The sequence below is a fragment of the Nematolebias whitei genome, chromosome 5 (assembly GCF_014905685.2).
Source record: "Nematolebias whitei isolate Nwh7 chromosome 5, NemWhi1, whole genome shotgun sequence".
NCBI lineage: Eukaryota > Metazoa > Chordata > Actinopteri > Cyprinodontiformes > Rivulidae > Nematolebias > Nematolebias whitei.
Genome location: NC_056502.1, coordinates 14,224,235 through 14,247,208, shown reverse-complemented (window position 1 = coordinate 14,247,208; position 22,974 = coordinate 14,224,235). Strand labels below are relative to the sequence as shown.

The following is a 22,974-nucleotide window of genomic DNA, read 5'->3' as shown; positions in this document are numbered from 1 at the left end:
GACGCACTCACTTGCACACACGTACTGTAACCTATACATTCGGAGAGTGCAGAGAAACATTCGCCCACACACAAACACCCCTCAGTCGCTCTCATTATGCTCACTCCCACAGCCAAACTGTGCAGCAGACACCTCATACCTGACAACTCTGCCATCTTCTGACATAAGCCCACACAAAAGTGCTCGCATAGCTGCACAGACTCAAAAAAAAAAAAAAAAAAAAAAAAAACTTGTACAAAAATGTTTTTTTCACCTTTTATTGCTCGGTGGCTGTGTCAGATACGGTGTCCTATCATTATGAAACCCGCTCACAAATTGGTGTCCATGCAGAACCGAGACAACTGCTCGTTCAGGGGTGCACACGCCTTTCAGTCTGTGTCAGAGAAGCTCACCTTTTTTTTTATTTTACAAAAGCATTTATCCGTTTTGCTTTTGTTCCCTGCGGAAATATAGCTTTCGCAAAAATGCCACCGTGCTGACCTCCTCGTCGTCCCTGATGCTTTCAGGGGAGACGCTCATCCTGCTTGCGTTGTTTTCAACTTCTTGGCCACCTCTGCTGTGGTGACCACCTCCACAAACGCTAAGAAAGGCTTGTCAGACAAAAACGCTTTTAGAGAACCCTGTAATTCTGGCCCAAGTCGAGCACAAGGTTATAGTCTGCATAGGAAATTCTTTTTTATATCTTCAGAAAGCCACATGCTCTTGCTGCTTGTTTGGCTCCAGACATCTGATGACAACTCAAAGCCTTAACATCTTCCATCTCACTCACATACCAGGAAAAAAAACCAAGCGAAAACCTTCCGGTGTAGATAGTATAAATATATAAATATGTAGCAGAGAAAAAGAATTACTAATTTATGGTGTCACGTTTGTGTATTACTTTGTGACAGCAAGCATGAAGGATTTATTTTCCTCTATTATAGTCTCTCTTCTCTTCTGTTATTTTGCAGTGCTTTATAATTTATGTTTTCGGAGTGCTTTATTCTTGACTGCTGCGCTGTGATTGCTGCCAAAACTGGCAAATTTGCGTCTTCTGTACAAGTGAACTGTATACACACACACTTGCACACTCACGTGCACACTACAAACCAGTCTTAACCCAAAATGTGCTTTTAGTATTGCTCTATGTACAAAACTTTTGTCTTTTTGTATTTTTTTTTTATTTGATTTAATTTTTGTCTTAAAATGAAGTAGAAATGTTGTCGCAATTTTGTCATGTCTTTCTATTTTTTTTTCATATTTGGTTGATTATTAAAGACTTCTTGATTTTTGAAATGTTGTGTTTACCTCCTTTGTTCCCCCTTTGCCTCCAACGTTTGAGGTTACAAGGATGACTGATAAGTAGGCCTGTCGCAATAAACAAATCAATTAATCGCATGATAAATTAAAATTATCAACCTCATTTTCATTTATTGGCTTTATCATTTTTTTCTCCTTCTTTCTTCACTAAAAGCAGCTAAGCTGAGAAGCTAAGCTACGAGCTAAACTAACAGGCTGACCTCAGGGAAAAAAACTTCAGTCTTTTTGAAGTTTCAAAATTCACGGTTGAAACCCGTGCCTTCATGTAAAAAGTTTCTCTGCAAAAAGAAGCTGAGAACTTGTTTACCGATTTTTTTTTAATTAAAAGCTTCATGTGAAAAATGCTATGCTAAAGAGCTCAAACCACATGGAGCGTTCACCATTTTGTGAACCGAAAACGAGGAAGGAGAGACGGCCCATGCCTCAAGGCGCTTCCCTCCCATTTTTCTTAAAGACATGCTGCTCACTCTCACTATCCATCCTTCAGTTCAGACAGTCTTGTACTGTCATCCAGTGGTCAAAAAGATACTACACGCAAAATAAATTAACCAACATTTTTTCTTAAATTTTACAATAATTCCTAATTGTCAAATTTCAAACAATATTATCGTTTATTGCAATAATTTTTGAAACAATTGCCCAGTAAAATTGATTGTGATAGACTTACTGATAAGCCAAATTGAATAGAAGCACCACTTCAAGATTCTTTGTCATTCGCATCGCATGTGGTACATGAGGTGGAGCAAAATTGTGTACAGGGTCCCAGTTGCACCCACCAATAGCAAAAAAAAAAAAAAAAAGGGGGTAAAGAAACAGGAACTTATTTATAGATTAACTGATCAGGATATAAAATTTCCCCTCTCTCTCTCTGTTCAGCTAACTATCCAGATCTTGTTTTTTTTTTTTTTAACCTAATTTCCTGGTCTGGATGTTTATCTGGTTTCACTTTTGATAAACAGACGTGTGTCAACAGAAGTGTGATAACAGGCTTCTGGGAAATCCCAGCTCAGGAGTTTGAGAAGCCATTTTGCAGAATAAATTTGTCCTGTTCTCCTTCTAGCCTCTCGGTGCTGCACATCTGTTCTGGCTGGTGGAAGTAAACTTGCTGCCTTGGTAATGGCCAAGTTAAATATGCTGTGTTGTTTCAAAGAGCTCAGATCTCCGTCAGGTTTCTCACCTAAACGTGTGGATAATTAGAAGTGATGAAAGCACACGTGCACTTATTTCGAGATGAATAAATGTTATTGCATTCTATGCCCCCCTCCCCCTGGATATAGCTTGTGAACCAACTGCAGGCACAGAGCGAGAGGAGGAATGTGTTGCTGCAGCCTCAGTTGTTTTCCTGGAGGGAGGCAGTTTGTGTTTTCAATGGGAGAATGTGCAGGGCCGAGCTGAACCTCAGCAAATGGGGCACCTTTCAAAGGATGCATTGTTTGAACTCTGACTAAACCAAACTAGTTTGGTCAAATTTTAACAGAAAGGGCTCCTGGGTGTGTTTATGTGTAACAGAGCTGGAATGTGATGTGTGTGTGCTTACATTCATGTACACCTGCTTCATTTTTAGCTTAAATTAAATGGGGGGGGGGGGGGGGGGAATCTAAAAGCTCCCATGAGGGTGACATTTGATTTGTAGCAGTTATGGCAGCATGTACTCGATATTTGCCCGGTGCTTTGATGCCGTTTTGTATCTCTGTGTCATCCTGGCTCCTTGTCACAGTGCATTTTTGTTGCAAGCTTCTTCAGTCGATGCAGCCATTTACTGAGAGTCCAGCCCACCATCTGGCCACTCTAATTGCTTTGGATTTGAAGCTGGTGAGATAGAGAGGACTTAAACACAGAAATGAACTCTGACTCTTGATTTTTTTAGTTTAATGTTTAAAAAAAAAAAACCTTGAGTGCGACAGCAAAGCTTTTAAGCTCTGGCTTGTTATAAAAGCCTGTGCAGCACTTAGCTTTTTGTCTCTTTCCCGCTGAAAAGGTACAACGCATCATGTGAAAGCTGTGACCGCATAGTGCCAAACCTGTTTTATCTGAGCTCGGGGCGTTTAACCTGAATCTGAAGCCAAACTGACAGCATCTATGCCACTATCAGCATTAGCTAACAGTGATGAGACGTGGTGTGGTGCCCCGAAGCGACCTGGCCTGCTGGTCACCAAGCAGTGTGAACATCTGCACATAGTCGTGGGTGAGCTCTTTGGTCCAACAGTGTGTTACTTATGAGGGTAAATGCCTTACTGTGCTTTCAGATAAGATGTTTGTATGTTCTATTGATAGTTCAGACCTTATGAAGATGTAAAAAAAAAAAATAGCAGGTAGCATCTTGTATAAAACTCCTTGAATGACCTTTCTTCAAATTGAGTCAATTCAAAGAGTAATCTGCAACAGGTAAGATATTAAATATTCATTACCTTTCCACAGAACCCCACATTTAATTATCTTGACTATCTTTACTGACTTGATTTATCAGATTGTGTTTGAGTACAACTATGTGACTGTTTGACACGTGGGCGTTTTGTGTAAGGCTTTTATTTGACTTTCAGCCGCGACAGCTACATCCGCAGCGTTGATTAAACATCTGATTGTTGGTGTGTGTGAGTGGATTAGTGCAGACCCACTTTTGGTTGCCCCCACTGATAACTGCAAACACAATGCTCCTCATTTAACCTCCCATCCTCCAGCTTCAGACCTGACTAATAAACCCCAGAGTAAATGATGGATGGCCCGGCCTGTTGCGCAGATATCTAAGTGATGGATGTGGTGACCTGAAGCTTCACAAAGATTAAACCGTGTCTACCTCTGACCTCAATTATGAAAGGTTTTTGAATATTTTTATAAGCCTTAATGTGTCTTGCTTTTCTCCTTCCTTGCCCGTAGTGAATTTAAAATCCCCAGCAGTCTGCTTCCGTATTGTTAACATTTATGTAGCAGTTGCTGCGTATTTAACAACTTTATTTTTCAGCTAAGAGTAATATTTCTCAATATTTCAACACTGCAGCAAGTTGATTTATAGCTCTTTGTACCTCAGTTTTAGAACAATTATCTTAAATGTTGGGGTGATTAAGAAGTATTTATGGGCAGTGGGCTAATTTATTTCCCTGTCCAAGTCATCCGTTTAACCTCAGTTCAAGAAAGCCTCTGAGGATCAGACTAAAAGGGTAAACCACAGGTCACACAGGCCTTTAAAGTAATTAGTGTTTTTATTTACCTATCGGTGGTATAGTAAAACTACAGCAGAGAACCCTGCATATCCATCTGTAAGGCTGCACTCCATCCCTTTTAGGTTGCCAGAGTTGGATGTTTTACTTTCATTTCAGCAAAGTATTGACTCAAAGTTTAAAATACCACTTTTACAGAGGAGGATTTTCTGTTTCTGCTTTGTCTTGTCACTGCACATTTCAAGTTGTAAAGTCTGAGATTAGAAAACCACTGGGTGTCACACAAAAGCAGCAGAGTCTCAGTCCAAAGCAAATAAAGCCAAAACCAATCTAAATCACTAAGCTAAGCTCACGAAGCTCCTTGATCTCTCCATCTTGAGAAAACCATAGAAATGTGGACTTTGGTCTTATCTCTCGATCTACTGGGAGGCTTGTTCTTACCTCAGGGATACAGTTTGTTTAAGGGAAGAAAGTCTGGAAGTTTGCACACTTCAGGGTTTGTGACAAGGAATGACAGAAAATAGTTTCCTTTGAGCTCGTCGCCTTGAGACAAAACTCAGACAAAAGAGGGAACACAAATACTCGTATCTTTACATCACATGCAATTACTGCTGCATGAGTTCAGATGTCTTTAATAAAGGTGATGATCGATCATTCAGCACTAAACGACTTTGTATTTTATTTTCTGTGAACAAAAGAACGCACGCTCAGTTTTTGACTTGATTAATCTGCCTTTAAACAGATGACACTGAAACACTTTATATTTATCTAACTCTTAAACTTACCGAGTACCAGGTTTGTTTATTTCCTTTTATGAAAAGTGAGGATTCCACTATTTAAAGACTAGAAAGTATTTTCAAGGTTTGCTTGTCACATTGAACCTTTGTAAATTCGCTTTAATCTGTAGAAAAAGTTTCAGATGAGTCAGGATTTTATTGTTGTCCACCCCATTCTTATCAAAATGTCATTGTTTTGTTCCATACCTCAAAATGTTGTACACACTTTATTTGCTCCTGCACTTCAAACAAAAGTCAGCTCTTTAAGTTTGTGTGATGTCACGGAGATTGGACAGAAAGAAAGAAAAATCAAGCAAGAAACAAAACCAGCCCAATACGTTTCCCAAATCAATGTTTAATGTATCCTAAAGTTACGCTGGTGAAGATTCTCAGTCTTCAAATCTGAAGTAGGGACGTTATATTTATTTTTATATTTGCATAGATTTTAAGGCTTTATAAACCATTCTCGTACTCTTGCAATGTTCTTGATGATGTTCTAAACTCTTAAACCTACGTAATTTTAACAACAAACGTATACTGTATGTACTGCAAAGTTTTATATTGGTACTCGCCAATAAAAATACAACTTGAAGGATGAGTTCAGCTTCAGATTTTTTTGCGATTTTACTGCCAGTTCTGTGAGTTTAATAGATAGATCATTACTTCTGACTTTACGTCGCAAAACTATTTTTACCCCATCGATTTCTCCGCTAGCGTTTGCTCCCTCCATTGCTGTTCTTTGAATTTCCTCTCTCGATAGATGGATGGATAGATGGATAGATAGAATGTATATGCGTGTATGTATATAGAGATATCTAATTACTACTAAACAGATCTCACTTGTAAATGAGTTTTCTAGGCTCAATGTGATTCATCTGTCTAAATAAAGGTTGAATGAAAAACTACTTTGCAGTTTTTCCACTTATCGCTGGGCTTCAGGGTACGGATGCCCTGCGATCGAGGGACTACTATTTGGAAAACTCATTCACATTACACTTTGATTTAGTTCAGGACATCATTTCATCATATATTTAGAAAATAGTACATTTTTTTACTGAAGCTTTCTAAGATCAAGTAATAATAACCTGGATGACTGAGAAAACAAACTTTGTGTTTTTGAAACCATTAGTGAAAAGGCCAGACTTCAGGGGTATCTGAGGCAGGCTTGAAACACAAGAGTCAGGGTGGCTTCTGGGTAATACCAGATGGCTAGGCCTCAGACTGACGAAGCCTCTTGGATGAGGGGCGAAACGTTTCTTTTTAACAAAAAAACGAAGTCCAGATGACATGATTCAACCTTTTTTGTTGTTATCAAGTAATATAGTTAAAAAAAAAACACTTTGGGGAATTTAAAACGTATTTTTCCAAACCTTATCACATCGTCTTGTTGCATGAAACTCTGAGAGGACTCTGTTCAGAAGTTTAGATTTATAACAGTTTGGAGCCTTTCTTTGTCGATCTAACATAAGAGACATATTATTGTTCAACTGACTTTCAGCATTTGTTAATCTCAAATTATTATTACTCTCTGGATCATATTTTAGTGTTTGTTCACATCCCCACATACCGTGTTACTATTCCTGCTTTTTGTTACCACTCAGGTTTGATTTAAATCAATTTGAAGAAAAAAACCCAATCTTTTCGCTAGAGTTCTTATTTCACACTGTCTGAGTCAGTTGGTGACAAATTCAGGCATTGTTCACGATTTGTGAGTCAGTGTGGGAGAGTAATTTGTTTGCCTGACTACACTGTGAGTGATATTTTAGACAGTGTAGCTAGTGAGGCATATTTGTCAGGTGGAAACAATTGGGATTATGGTGTCTCTTCTAATCTTCCTGTTTTTGCATCGTTTTGGTACTTTTAGTGGTATTTTTTATATATTTTTAAGCAGACGGCTACTTCTCAACTGTGTATGGATGTCATACCTATGAAAGTAGAGTGATAATAGTTTGTTTGAGTTTTGGTGTATTCTTTCTGTTCAAGTTGGGTTTTATTTATTAACAAGTGGGGATTATTTTAACACATCTGACTTACTCTGACAGAGTAATGTGATTATTACATTCCTGGTAAAATGAGTGCAGAGGAAGTTGGATGTTTGTAAATAATTACAGGAAATTGTATCATTTCTCTTCCTGGAGTAGTAAATGAAGCACTTGCTTCTGGTCAGTGAATTCTGTTCCCACACATTATAAACCAGGCCAGGCAGACAGGAGGGGAAGTGAGTCCTCCTGTTTTCCCTGGAGTCTCCTGGGCGTTTACTTTTCCTGTCCTGGGCTGACAGGACTGGAGGCAACGGGCTGGTTGAGCTGCGCTGTTGGGCGGATGAATCTCCCTCGGGGGGTCAGTGCAGGCAGAGCGGAGATCCGAGAGGGCAGAGAAGGGCAGAAAAAGGCGAATATATTGCACAAGGTAGTATTACGGTAGGGCAGAGAGGGCAGGGTGGCGAGGAGGGGGGGAGATCTGAGGCCTTGGCAAGAGCTACAGAGCTGTAGCTGGTGTATAAATTTACCCATGACTAATAAAAGATGGAGCAACGGGGAGGAGAAGAAAGGAGTGGAGGAGTCAGCGAGGAGGGAAGGAGCAAAAGGGCAAAAAGCAGAACAGAGCAAGAGAGTAGACTCAATGATGGAGCGAGGGTAAGAAGGAAAGGAGGGCGCTGAGGGCCGAGCTGCTGCAGCTGTGTTGACTTTAAGCTGCTCACGGATCAGTTTGTGTGGAAGCCTGCCTATCTGCGTTAGGCTGCAGAGATGAAGCTTTGACGTTTTCCGGAGAGCTGCGGACCTCCACACACCTGCACAAACACCCACGACAGTTGAATGAAAGATGCAGCTCGGGTTGCTGCGAGTTAAATTAGACCCAAAAGGTCTTCATGCAGTGACTTACCTGCAATAAATCCTTCCCTACAAACTAAATAAATAAAATAAAGAGCATTATGTGAATACAGTGTGACCACCAGGGAGTGTAGCTCTGAGCATTGTGCACGTGTGTGTGTGTGTGTGTGTGTGTGTGCGTGTGCGTGCATGTGAGTGTGTGGATATGAATAAAAGAGATTAAATCAGGGAAAGAATGGTTTGTTGCTGCTCCTAAGAATAGCTTCTGTGACGGAAATGATTTTGATGTTGTATGCAAGCTCTGAGTGTGTGCGTGTGTGTGCGTGTGTGTGTGTGTGTGTGTGTGTGTGTGTGTGTGTGTGTGTGTGTCCTTGTTTATGCTACTTTGTGAGGCCCATTTTTCCAACTTATACTACATTGTGGGGACCAACTGCTCCTTATGGGGCCCAAAGCCCGGGCCCCATAAGAAGAAGTCCCGTTGGTGGGTTAGGGGCTAGGTTTAGGACTAAGGTGTGAATTGAGGATGTGTTAGGTTTAGGGTTAGGTATGTACTGGTAATGGTTAGGTTATGGATAAAGGTCATGGTTAGGCTATAGAAATGAATGAAAAATGAATGGAAGTCAATGCAAAGGCCCCACAAAGATAGCAAAACAAACCTGTGTGTGTGTGTGTGTGTGTGTGTGTGTGTGTGTGTGTGTGTGTGTGTGTGTGTGTGTGTGTGTGTGTGTGTGTGTGTGTGAAGGGGGGGTTGTCTCCCATTTTTTTGTGTATTTGCCCTGGAGTGTTTTGCAGATCAAATGCTCTTGCTGTTTAATTCTCCGTCTCAACAGGCAGCTCTTACAAAGTACATGCTCGTGACGACACGTGCGCGTCTGCAGACACTCTGATACAAAAAGCTGCAGAAACGGAGATGGATTTGAAGATAAAAACTAAATAAGCCTGCAAATATTTGATCTTAGGAATGTGAGACATTCTTCTGGAGACCTCCAGGCTCGTAGTAAATTGTGGGCGATTGTGTTCATTTTCATTTATGCTTTTAACAGCTGTACTTGAACTTTGTGCAACGTGCATACAAATGTATTTTTCTCTAAGCGAGTTCGTCACTAAGGTTACCGCAATATAAACTGCAACCATTAGCTGTGTTTTTAAAATCTGTGTAATAATGATTTGTATTACCAGTAATCACACAAATTATGTTTATTTATCCAGCCTCTTGATCTTTTTCTGTTTCTTCTCAATCATTTCTGAAATCTTTCTGAAATTTAACTTGGGTTCAAAGCAAAGTGCAGTGCCATGACTGAAGCTGTCTACAGTCCAGTCCTTGTGGTTTGGCTGAAAGTTCTTATCGTTTTGTATTTATTAGTTGTACTGTACTTGCCGCCGTACACGTTGCACCACCGTATAAGCCGCATCAGGCAAAATATGTCTAATAAAGTGGGAAAAAAACATAAATGCATCGCTTCGCCATGTGAGTCACATCTATTATGCGTCACCGCTGACAATCCAGAAACGTGGGCCGGTGTTGTGCCAAAAATCGATTGGCTGCCAAATGGTGACAGCGGGAGCGTGTACGGGAGGACTTGAACAAGAATTTAACTAGACTAACACTTAAAAACAGTTGTTTGCTCAGTACTATATCAAAGATGTGTCTCAGTTGAACTTTAATAAATGCACTTTGACCGTCAAATCAGCTGTGTTTCAAAAGCCGATACGCGGCTGCAGGAATGCGCAGAGACACACCTCACTGTGCATTTCTTCAGAATGCCACCTAAAAACAATTATTTGTTAGCTCAAAATTGCAGCAAAGGTGCATCTCAGTTGAACTTTTCCTTTTATAAATGCACTTTAATGGTCAAATCAGCTGCATTTCTTCTGGGTGGCGTGGTGAAATGCAGCTGATTTGACGTTTGCTCAAGGAGTTTCAGAGCGAGGCGAAGATGGCTTAGTATGGCAAGCCAAGTGTCATTAATAGCCACTTTTACTTATTAATGACTGTTGGCTTACCATATTAGCCGAGGGCCCTCTAGTGGCTGAAAATGGTAGTGCTCAATATTTTCCATGTCGGCATGAATGAAATCATCAGATCTCAACCAAAAATTTTGTTTTAAATTTGGGGAAATAAACAAAAGTAATTCTCTTCAGCATATAAGTTGCAGGCATGCTAATTTATGCAAAAAGCTGCAACTTTTACAGTGGAAAAATATGATTGCCTATGTGTGAAGAGTTCTTGGTTCAACTGAAGCTGTTGTGCTTTGCATAAATAAGTCTAGGAACCTTATGTGGTTAAATGTACTCTAAGTATTAAAAAGGCAAAAAGCAGAAAAAAAAATCCTTATTGCGTAAGTTTGTAGTTTGTAGTAAGGTTCACATTTGAGTTCAAATGGGCAATGGATAAGTTTTATTTTTTATTTATTTTTTTCAGTTGCGTTCACAATATGTCCAGGCTGATAGATTATTATTTTTAATACTCTCATAAGAAAACCCACCTGTTTTCAGGCCCGATAAGCTGGGCCTATCTGAAAAAACTGTAAAACATTACACGGCTGGAGTTCAAGTTATGCAAAACTGTTGCAATTTTAAATTCAAGACAATAAAGCGTACAAAAGTGCATTTTCTAAAGTTATGCAAAAACGCAGAGCTGTATAATTTACAGTTTATAAAATTTGCAGCCGCTCAGCAGGGATCAGTAATAAGTATGAGTCATCAGCTCGTTCTGTATTTATCTACTGTGTGGGTTTGCTGTGTACATCTGCTGGTACATGCAATACGGTGAAGTGATGGACTGGACTGTGAGCCCTTGCAGACAGTCTGCAGTGACGTTATCTGTGCCAGCCGCTTCCCCTCTGGGGTTCAAGTCTCTTCTGCTTCCTCTGCTTGACGTTAAATAACAGCCGCGCTGCGAATAGGAATGCCAGAACTTCACAAAATTGTGTGTTTGAGTCATTGTGTTTTCATATGCATGTGTCAGCTCCTCCCTTATATCAGACTCTCTCGCGTTCGTTTATCTGCCATCTTATCTCTAGACATTACTTTTTTTATTTTTTGTAATCACATCTTCTGCCCCGTCCTCTTTTCTTCAGCTCCTATCTTATCTGGACTAAATGTAAAATAAACCTGTCTGTTAAAAACTGTTTATCTTTAGACATGACTAGTATACTCCGTATGTTCCACCGTTCATTTTTTATTTTTTGTATCTTTTGGAACGCGTCTTTTCATACATCAGACATGTCGGTAACTGTTTAACCGGACTTTTGATTTCGATTCTGTCAAAAGATTATGAACCTTTAATATCATCTGTTTTGTATGGCTTTTTGAATGACCTCAGTTTGGAGAAATCAAGTTTAATTCTTACAGGATTGACAAACTGGTGGCTAGTGTGAGTGGGTTTAAAGTCACAGTGGACTGGTGTCATCCTAAAACAACTCCAGTAACAAAAGCTTTTACAGCTGATAATGTGAACTCTATTTTAAGTCCATTACATCGGTCAGTTTTGCTTCACATGGTTATTTACATAGAATTATATGGTAATTTACAAGCACAAAGAGCAGAAAAAGCTATCAGTAGCGTGACCGCCTGAGTGCTCACTACTAAATATGCACTGCATACTAGCATATCTTCACAAGCCGCCTGCTGCCAACCAACCAGATTATTTTGGTTTCTCAGAGTTGCCGTCTCAATTCCTTTCTTTTTAGAGGCAGAGCTGTCACTGAGGGATCACCATACATGTTGGCCCCATGTTTTTTGGCCTAACAGGCACTCGTTCCTCTTCGTATGACTGTAAACACGGATAGTTGGCCTTGTGGCTGAACGCTCCTCGAAGAGTAGTTAAAAGCCGACTTGGGTTAAACCAAAGTGAATATCTGCCCAGAGAACATTATCAAGGCAGAGAAAAGTCCACTCAGCTGTTAAAAAAAAACTTACGATCCACTGCCAACTTCCTTTTTCTTTTCTTTTTACTCGAGATTAAGTTTAGAATTAAAGTGGAGTTTGGTTCCTTCTTAATTTCGTCCATTTTCTTTTCCTTTCAAGTGAACTAACAGGAATGAACAGAGAACTGATTAAAGGTGGAGTGGGATAGAACTGAAATGGCTGAATGCATTATTGGGGGGGGGTTGGAAGCCGATTTATTTTTTTGTGTTTTTAATACATGTAATGATTTTTTTTTTTTTTAAATCACTTTTTTTTTCATTAATAATTAAGACGAACAACACAATTGAGTAATTGCATCCTTTGTGGGATTTTGCTATTTTAGGAGGAAAAAAAACAATATTACTGTCTATTATTATGTCCAAAGAGCGCTCCTGCCTGGCATCCAGAAATCAAACCAGATTGCATGTAATTGTTACATTGGTACCTTTGATGCAACCTACTGTCCTTCAGGCAGAAATATATTTCTTCTGTAATAACTGTGCATTGATTATTTTTTTCTTGGTCCTGCTCAGACTATCCATTAACTCACCAATCCAGTCAGAATTACTTTAGTTTTTCAAACCGAGGTTGTTCAAAGAGCTATCTGTAACAGGTAAGAGGTTAACTGTTTATTCCGTTTTCACAGAACCCATTTTCAAAAGATCAATATATTTAAAGTCAAATGTAATGTGTTAATATCAAAGATATAATCAATTTTAACCCATCAATAATGCTCTAAGAAGACAAACCTTTTTATGCTCAGCATGAACTGTCAGGCATCTTTCCAGCGTACGTTTGTGCAGCATCAGTGTTGACCACGCTGCAGATCCGTCTGGACATCCACCGTATGTTTTGGTCCCCTTATTAACCCCTCCTCTCCTCTGGGAACCGCAGTGATTTCAGCGACATGGACAATCACTCAGCGCCGCACAGCCGAAGCATCATGGGTATCTGTTGTGAGCCACTGCTGAAGCACTCTTCAGAGTTTAATGTTCAGGAGATAAAGCTATTTAGAGAATGGCCGAGCATTGCCATGCGGAGCACAGCTGCGCTGCTCCATCTCCTGTCCTTTTTAACTGTCAGCTTTGGGCAGTGATAGAAGAAATAGACCTGAATGGACAAAAGGTCTTATCTTACTGAAGGGAAATTAAATGGTATTCAAATGTGGCATTTGGCATCTTAGGAGTGCTACGTGAAATGTTTATAAACACGATACTATCGTTCTCAGGATTTGATCTTTGCCACCTTGACAGTAAGACCAGGTTTGACCGGCATGCAACAAGAGCAGCAAATGAAAACGTGCATGGCGTCATGTTCTGCTCCGTGTTTAATAACTGGAACGCCACAGTTTTGAGATAACACATTTTAAATTTCCAAAATAGACCATAGAGAGCACTGCTGGGACGCGTGCACACAAGGCTTGCATTTTGATTAATTTTTGTTCCAGTACATTTCAGTTTTTCCTAAGTCATTACCTTCCCAAATGACTGTCGTTCTCAGTGGATCCAAACAAACAAAACTCTCATAAACAAGAGCCGGTTCTGGCCCAATCTTCACGCTTCCGGTTTGTTTATTGCTTTGTGTTAGTGCTGCGGCGTGCACGCTCGCTCGCTCTCTCTTCAGGAGTCTGAGCGTTGTCCTACCGCCTCCAGCTCCCAGTTATTTATCTGTGTATTACACACACTGTCCAGGTACTGCTCGCAGGTCGTTTATCTACCATAGGTCTCCAACATACTGATATATGGAGTGGTTGCATTTCTATATCACAGTCCTCCTGCTGGCAGAGGAAACGTATTCACACGCTCTGCAGGTCGAGCACCTGTTTTGTTATGGTGTGTTAAAGGGTAAAGGTGTGTGTTGACTTTTAGTTCTTCTTGGTCATTTATCCTCTTTTAGGACCCTTAACTTTGCTGTCCACCTCTTAATACCACTTTTACTCCTGCGCCTCGGGGTTTTCTGTCTTCCAATTGGGATTCATTAGTGTGAATTAGGTGGGAGGGCTAGCAGGAAGCTGGGGCAGTGCGTGTGTGTTTACATTTGCTGCAGTATCGACATGAAGGGCTTCACTACATTATTTTCATTGCCTAATGATCAGCAGAAAAATCAGATTTCTGAAAACAAACCACAGAGCCGTGCGCTCAGACTTTCTTGCTTTGCTCCCTTGCGAGTCAAACCTAACCAAGACGAACATTTGGAAAAGATTTTAATTCTTATCGGTAGATCTTTTGATCAGCCAGCTTTTCATCTGGTAATGTGAGGATGTTTGTCTTCACAAAGGAAAATAAATGTTCTGTGTTGGCTTTTCATGAATTGTCAAGACTGATCAAAAGCAGAGGAAATTTGGTTCTGACATTTTGACTGAAATGGGGAAAGTGCAGAAAGTGTAAACGCGGCAACAGGATAAATGTGATGTTTAGAGGTGTGAGATGAAGATGGATATGTAGATTTTTATGAGCTTATTGTGTTAGTGTGCGTGCACACGTGTGCATGTGTGTGTGTGTGTGTGTGTGTGGGGGGGGGGGGGGGGTATTACTTGTCTTGGTGCAATGAGCCAGCCTTTTGTAATAGGCAGGTTGAGCTGCAGGGGAAATTTGGTAACACTTGACCTGTTTCACTGAGTCATTTGTGTGGATGAAAAAAGAAAGGGAAAGAGGAGGAAAGGGAGAGAGGGAGGCCAGGCGAGGGGAGGGCAGCGGTGGCAAATGACAGTACAAGTGGTTCGGGGTGATGGGGGAGATGAGTGACAATGAAAAGTAATCAAGAGAGGGAGAGAAAACAGCAGCTGGGGGAGCCGGAGGGAGGCGAATGACAGCGCCTTCATATTTCTTCTTTTTTACTTTCTCCATCTCTATCTCTCACTCATCCCTCCATCTCTGTCTATCATGCAGCAGCCTCAGAGGCAGGCCTGGCCTCGCTTCTCATTACTCACCCCTTCAACCTTAAAGGTCATAAGCACAAACATGGCACTTTAAATCTCAAGAATATCAGATTTCTTTGAGTGCTGCTGCCTGGTATATTGGTGGTGCATTAGCCCAAGTATATGTATAGATGTATGCACATGCACCATGCTCCTTGTTGTTGCAAATACTCCAAGCCTGCACACGCCACATACATATTAATGGTGTGCCTTTTCATTGGAGGAGCTCAGCTGGTGGTCTCCTGCCTTGGAGGAAGAGTTTAAGCTGCACGTCTGCGTCTCTAGTCACTTATTTTCTCCATTTCATTTCTTCCTCCTGTCCTCACACGCCTGTGTGTGCTCAGCTTCGTTTTTCAGTCATTTCATTTTTTTTTTCCATCCGTTTGGGTGTAATAAGTACCTTTTTGGATGAGGAGATTAAATATAAGAAACTATTAAAGGGTCAACTTAATTGTTTTTTTAATTTAATTTTGTTTTCTTTACCACTTACATCTTCTGCAGTCCAGCGGTGCAGGTGGATTTACATGAATTGTGATGTTTTAACTTTAAGTTCCTTTCGACATATTTAAGGGGAACAACTAGAGGAAATATTTAAAACATTTTTTTCAGTATCTCATTTCAACTCAGGATTTACTTGGATTTAGAGACAAAAATGTCGAAGTCACTTTGACCTCACAAAACCCAATTTTATGACATGAACCCAGTGCTGTAATTCAGGACCTGAATGGGAGACTGTGACATTTTACTGTTCAAATATTAAATTTGAGACGCTAATCTTGGGTGCCTTAACTTGAAAATGAATGTTTGTGTTGCTGCAGGCTTGAAGATGTGTGTGTAATCATTTTTATAAAGTTCTTCATCATATTTTCAGATAAATATGCTGAGTCTTGCTGCATTGATATTTCTCATTTGAGCAGACTTGGTTTACCTGCAGGTTAATTGCTTCAAGGCATTCTTAAAATTATTAAATATAATTGGTTTTTAAAAATTGTTGTTCAAATTCTTTTTCAAAGTCGTTTACTTTCATACATTAAGAGCGCTGAGAAGAAGGCCTTGGTTTGAATAACTCGAGGCCTGAAGTTTTCAAAAGAATAAGAACTTCGTTTAACTCAGAAGTCAAAATTTAAATGTAGGGATCATGTTTTATCCAACTTCACTGTTGTTCTTGCAGAAAACCAGTAGACTCTCCTAATTGTGTTCAAGTCAAGGTTAACAACTATTAGCAATAAAAAACAGTGATGCAAAATTTCTCTGCTTTGCGTGTGTTTGAACACTGTAGTGCGAGTTCAAACAGTAAAATGCGTCAGCTTATTGATACAGAAACTGACAAATGTGTAAATAAATAATTTAACTCTGCAGCTGTCATCACTTTCATGGTACAAGGTGCCATATTGGAATTTGAAAGTCAGATTCTCACCAACTCTGACCTCTAAGTCAGATTTTAGACTTCAGGTGGCCAGCCATCCATCCATCCATCCATCCATAAATAATCCCAATCCCTCCTTTTTACTGGTGCCCATATCCAGCCATCAATGTGTGAGAGGCGGGGTACACCCTGAACAGGTCTCCAGTCCATCACAGAGACAAACGAGACCAACAACTATTCACTCTCTCACTCACACCTAGAGACAATTTAGAGTTACCAATCGGCCTAACATGCATGTTCTTGTTCTATGGGAGGAAACCAGAGTACCTGGAGAAAACCCACGCGTGCGCGGAGAGAACATGCAAACTCCACCCAGAAAGGCCCCCGGCAAGGATTGGAGTTTATATATTTTTTTTTTACGAGGAACTCAGAAATGCCATCTTTGAATTTAGAGTGCACCATATAACTTACAGGTTCCCAATATGTTCCATTTGGAGCAAAATTTGTTTAATAAAAAATTTATAAAATAAGTTGTATCATAAGCAGATTAACTGGCTTTTTTTAAATATTGATTTAAGTCTTTACAACATGCATCATGTGTTTGAATGTATGCAAAACATTGACAAAAAGACACAACCACAAGATGTTTTCTTCAAATTAAAAAGTCTAGTCAAATGAAAACCTTATCACACGCCATCTTTTTTCCCCTGTTTGGTTAAATACTCCATGAAATAGTTGAGTAATGTTTGTAGATTACTTTGAATAAAACTGACACTCTGTAAACCCATATGTAGATAATGCTGCTGCAGACTGTCTTTAAACACCACATTCATCATTCCTGGATTCACAACATGTCAGTGTGAGATGTAAATTTATGCAGAACGCATTGTGATTCAAAGACAATAGAATCATCCAGAACCCATCTGCAACTACTGAGGGGACTTCACCCAGGTGTAAACACAATCCACCCAACAAGTCGAAACAACAACAGGCTTCTAATTGCAGATGTAACTGAAAAAGCACCCCTCTCAAATGGTCAATTAGTTAAATGTTAATGTTTCCCTCGCCCTGATCTGCCAGCCACACCTAAGTAATTGGCATCCAGAGATCTGATGGGAACATGAACTGAGGGGCAGTAATGGTGTTTTTAATGTGGAATGACATTATGTGGTGAAATTAGTAGTTTAACATTTTTATTGGTTTTTTTTTTCTATAGAAAAGGACTTTTTGCAAACCAAGCTGTTAATACTTAAACAGGTAGTTCAAATCTTTTTTTGTAGTGGGGTTTCATGGAAATATTGTGAGCAATGAATATCTTACCTGTTCTAGATGGTGCTCTGTACAGCTGTGTGGAGAAAAAAATATTCTGACTGGACTGGAGAGTTATTAATTAGTTCAAGTGGAACCAAAACCAAAGTGGATGGCTGTCATCTTTTCAGAAAAATGGATGGATAATCCAAACTCTGTTTTAAAACGACACCAGATATCTCCAGCCCTGATTCTCGTGGCCCAGTTTCCTGCGTGTTTTACAGGTTTCCCTGCTTCAACACACCTGACTGAAATGAATGTCATTGGCAGGCTTCGGCTAAACTTGATGACGTTCTGAGTAGGTAATTGAATTCTTTGAATCAGTTGTGTTGAAGCAGGGAGATGGCTGAAACATGCAGGACAGTATAGTAGGCCAGTAGAACCAGGATTTGGACCCTCTGCTTTACACCCTCGGTCTTGCATGACGAGGTTTTCCTCAGCAGAAATATTGCCATATTCCTGCTTATGCTACAACTAACTGCTGCTGCATCTATTTTCATTTTGCTTGCCAAAAATCACGGATTTATATTAATGAAAACAATTCATAGCTGTGTAAATGTTTATACAATAGTCATTTCACTTGATCTACTGTATTTTTCAGACTATAAGGCACAATATCTATGAACAGGTCTGTTTTCATACATAAGGCACACCGGATTATAAGGCGCATTAAAGCAAAACAAAACAGTCAGATAAGTGAAACTTTATTCAACTCATTCACAATAATTCAACATTGTTAAATTGTAACGCATAAAATACAAAACAATACACTCAATTCAAAACAATACGCATTTTTGAGCACCGTTTACCACATAAAATCAGCACAACTAGAATTAATACATAAGGCACACCAGATTATAAGGCTCACTGTCGATTTTTGAGAAAACTAAAGGATTTTAAGTGCGCCTTATAGTCTGAAAAATACAGTACTATGAAATTCTTAAGGTTGGAGTTATTTTAAGATGACGGCAATCCACTTTGGTCTTGGCCTGTCTTGGACTACTCGTCAATCAGATCAGAAATGAGCTCTAAATCTACACGACGACGTGTTAAGGGATATACACAACAGGTTTGATATTACATAGCGTTTCCATAATTGTCCATTTAAAAAAAAAAATCTTAACCTTCCCTTTAAGTTTTGTTTCACCAGTGTGTTATTCATAATAAACATAATTTAAACTGTTTATTTCAAATCAGTTTCTCAAAATAGACAAAGATGAAAAGCTGCATTGCATGGATTTACATCATATTTATTCAAAAACAAGTGTGAGGGAGAGAAGTCATGTAGAGGGGAACGCAGGAGGATTTTAAAACATTTAGTCTTTTTCTGTCTAAATTGTCGGCATCTTTCTGTCTCATTTCTATCTCCTTCACATCTGCGTCTGCTTCTTCTGTCCAACTGTGCACGCTGCAGTAGTAGCCTTTCAGTTGTGGTGTGATGGCTGGCGTGGCGACCTCAGCCCAGCAGCACGTCCTCTGGTGCTCCGAGTGCCGCAGTCAGTCGACGAGGCTGGTATTTGGTGACATTTAGCATTTCTTTAAAAAAATTATGCATCAGTGTTGACATTCTGTGTGCATAAAATTCATGATGTATGTGGCACCTCCTGAAGGCGCTGCAAAAAGGAGTATGTGACGGTTGACACGCACGCACACACACTAACTGAGCTTATAACTGTTGACAAATATAAAAAGGATGTGCACAATCGTTATGAATTTAGGTCATAAAGCTTTGCGACTGCTTTCTGAAAGTCATGTTTCATGTTTCCTTCCCTTCATGGGGATTCTCCCACTCATCACACACCTCCCTGAGGTACTTTACTTTATTCGTTCTTAGCAAATTAATTCCAGGATGACACTTTTCATGATCCCCAATTTATGTCGGCACTAGTCAGAAGGGTGTCCCTTCGCTGCCGCTGCCTCTCGCCTTATCTCCCTGCCTCATGTCTGTGTCTCTCTGCATGTGCGCTCAATGAAACAATGGTACTTTCCAGTTACAAGCAATGAGTTTGTCAGGTTTTTTAAAATGACTAAGACAAATTGAGAGAGGGAACAAGAGGATGTGAAGATAATGGGTTTCCTTGGTGATTAACATTCCAGTGCGGTGCGTCAAAAGAAAGTGTAACTGTGCTTTTGTGCTTTCACTGACAGCCGGATGAACGGAGGTCTTAGTGCTGGTTTCGTCTGGGGCTCAGAGGGTAATAATAAACATACCACGTCTAAGCTCAGTCTTGTCTGTGAGCATCTCCACCTTGCCTGTCTCTTTTTGTTTGTAGACCCACATCTGAGGAAAAATGCAGTCAGGGTCACGAGTCGGTGAGCTCCTTTTGCTCATGAGTCATCCGGCTAGTTGACTAACAGGTTGGTCATTCATTCTGCCGAGTAAGATCCCCGGGTTTCTTGTCCTGCTGCTGTGACACACCTGTCACCTGCAGCCAGACGAGCTCAGCCAGCCTGTGCGGGTGCGTCTGTGTTTTACCAAAGCAGAAAATGGTGAGGCGAGCCACTGATCCGTCTCGCTTTGAAACCTCCTCATCATTCCTGTTGAGTGACTCCTGTTGACATATAGGTTTTAATGGAGTGTTAGTAAATGTTTTGTACACAGCTGCAGGCTGTTCTATTCAACACGAAAATGCAGGATTATGTGGGGGGACTTGTGTTCAATTTGCAAGTAAAATGTGTTAAAACTATGTTAACTCTTAAAGGTCTAACATTCACACCTTCATTACCAGAGTTTTAAACTAAAATATGTTGAGAAATGACAAACGTGAAGACATTTTGGGTCAAAATTTTAAAATATCTTGGTCAATGCCATGCAGTGTTGTGAGATGTCATGCTTAGTATGTTCTGAATGACTCACAACTACTACCATATCAATTTTTTGCCTAATATCTGTAAAACTAAAGTTGATGCGACAACCATCTTGAACACTAACTGAATTTTAGCTATTTTTGTGTTTTCAAAACCAAGTTCTCTAACAGTCAGAGTTTCTTTGTCATTCGCATCTCATGTGGTACATGTAGTGGAACAAAACTGTGTACACAGGGTCCCAGTTACATCCAACAATAGCAAAAATATAAAGCATCAAAAGAAACTGTAAATAAGGATCTGTTGTAAACTAAGATATACATTAAACGAACACTCAGTGGTACACTAAAAGATCTAAGATATATGCCAATCACTAATGGTGAAAAACAATACACCGAACAGCAGCAGCACAATTCTCATAGGTTCTGCTCGGCTATAATTTACAAGCTTAATACGAGCACCAACATAAACATGCAACAAAAATACAGAAACAAGGTGCCAAAAGTGTTTAAGAAATAAATCTACAGCTGCATGGTCCTATTGGCAGAGTGGTTCTGATGACAGTGAGGTTTCTCTTAGCAACATGGTCCCATTGGCACCATGGTTCGATTAGCAGCGTTAGCAGGTCTTGTTAGCAGGTCTTGTTAGCAGGTCCCTTCAGCAGCATGATGATAATAAGGACCACAGCAGCTGCCTCCCAGACTGCCCTCCAGAACCGGGTCGAGCAGACAGAACATAACATCCAAGGTTCCCCAGTGGAACCAAGCGGGTCCGCAGAGTTCGGTCCGATCAGGCAGACGGAGGATCTTGTTAGCAGCATTAGCAGGTCTAGTTAGCAGGTCTCGTCAGCAGCTTTATGGTAACAATGACGAGCAGCTGCCCTCCCAGACTGCTTTCCAGAACCGGGTCCAACAGACTGAGAACATCCAGGTTTCCCCACGGAACCGAATGGGTTCGTAGACTTCAGTCTGTGCAGGCAGATGGAGGATCATGGAGACAGCCGCCATGACAGACCTGAGCCCGAGGCTGGAAGGACTGAGCCACGATGGCACAATGGTAAGGCAGTGACACAGAAAACTCCAAGTGTGTCACCGTCATACCTGTACTGTGGAGGTGCACTGTAGGCGCAAAAAAAGGTTAAAACAAAAAAAAAAAAACGGGAACAAAAAACGATCGAGTTCACCAGCAGTTTGTGAAGCTGCGACTCGGCTGAGCGCGGCCATCTTGGAAGCAGTAAATGAGTCCTCGTGGCTCAATGCGGCTAGTTACCTGTGGTGAATCAGTTGTGGAGGTACATCCATTATGTCCTGAAAGTTTGATTCAAATCGTGTTTCATGAGACATTTTGCTTACAGAGTTGGGGGGTGGGGGGGATCACTAATGCCACTTTATTGGGTGATATGTGACTTAGCTGTGCTGCTGATTAGCTGTGCTGCTGATTATTCATGCCATTGCTAATCTCATGCTGCTGCTGATCTCATGCTGCTGTATTCATACCCATCTGCTCACCATAGACTCCTGTTTGGGCTGCTGTTGATACGCCGTATTGTTACATTATTGGCATTTAGCGAATATCTTAGATCTTTTAGCGTACCGTTTGGTGTTTTAATATACAACTTAGTCTATGTCTTAGATCCTTATTTACAGTTTATTTTTACTTTATATATTGCTATTTTTGGGTGTAACTGGGGCCCTGTGTACATGTTCTTGTTTTTAGTATTTCACCCTGTTTTATGGCACCCCGATTTATTGTTTTATACACTATTCTTATTTGAACTGCATTTGTACTATAGTTTGTTGTTGTCAGTGTTTACTGTTATTGTTGTCTGTACTTCATATGTTCTGTCTAAAACAGGTCTTTCTTGTAAATGAGTCCTTGTGGCTCAATGAGGCTAGCCTGTATAAATAAAGGTTGAATGGAAAAAATAATTGCGTTCCACCTCGTGTACCACATGTGATGGTAATGACAATAAAGTTTACTTGAACTTGAATCAAACAGAAAATGGCAAAATTTCAAGGATCTTGTGCAGTCTATCAAAAATATGCGTCAGTCTCTGCTACTAATGCACCGAATTCTTGGTCAGTGTTTCTAAAAGTGAGTTAAAGCCATTTTTTTATAAGGTCAGAAGGCTGCGGCTGCCGTTTTGAATTGGAAAATCATAAAACATGATTATCACACGAATAGTTTGAGAGACCTGTTCAACAAAAAGCAAGCAAACACCCTACTTCCGTTATCTCAAGCATCTGTTTTCTTTCTTCTGAACTACTGCTTTTATAAAACCAGTGAGAGAATGTTGATTTTGTTACTTTTTAACTTTCATTTCACACGTAAGGGTTAAACGAGGATGATTTGTGGCTCCGATTTGGTGATGAGAGCTGGTTTTCTTTAAAGAACGCGCCACAAAACAGGATAGACGAGCCTAAAATGTAGTCCTCATTGCTCCGTCTGCAGCTTACATTAACCAGAAGTCGTTTAATTTTATTTTAAAAATTAAAGAGTCACAAGCAAAAGCACTCTAGATATTATTCATCCATATAAATATTCATCAAAGAAAGTAATGGCTTTGTTCCAGTCAAAAGTACTGAATTTGTTCAACACTTAACAGAAA

The 22,974-nt window shown here is 40.1% G+C and overlaps 1 protein-coding gene across 1 annotated transcript in view; it reads left to right on the top strand.

Annotated features, from left to right (window-relative positions):
- si:ch73-22o12.1 (nectin-2) overlaps positions 1 to 22,974 on the top strand; it is a 118,390-nt gene that overhangs the window by 57,050 nt on the left and 38,366 nt on the right. The gene's annotated exons all lie outside the window — the stretch shown is intronic.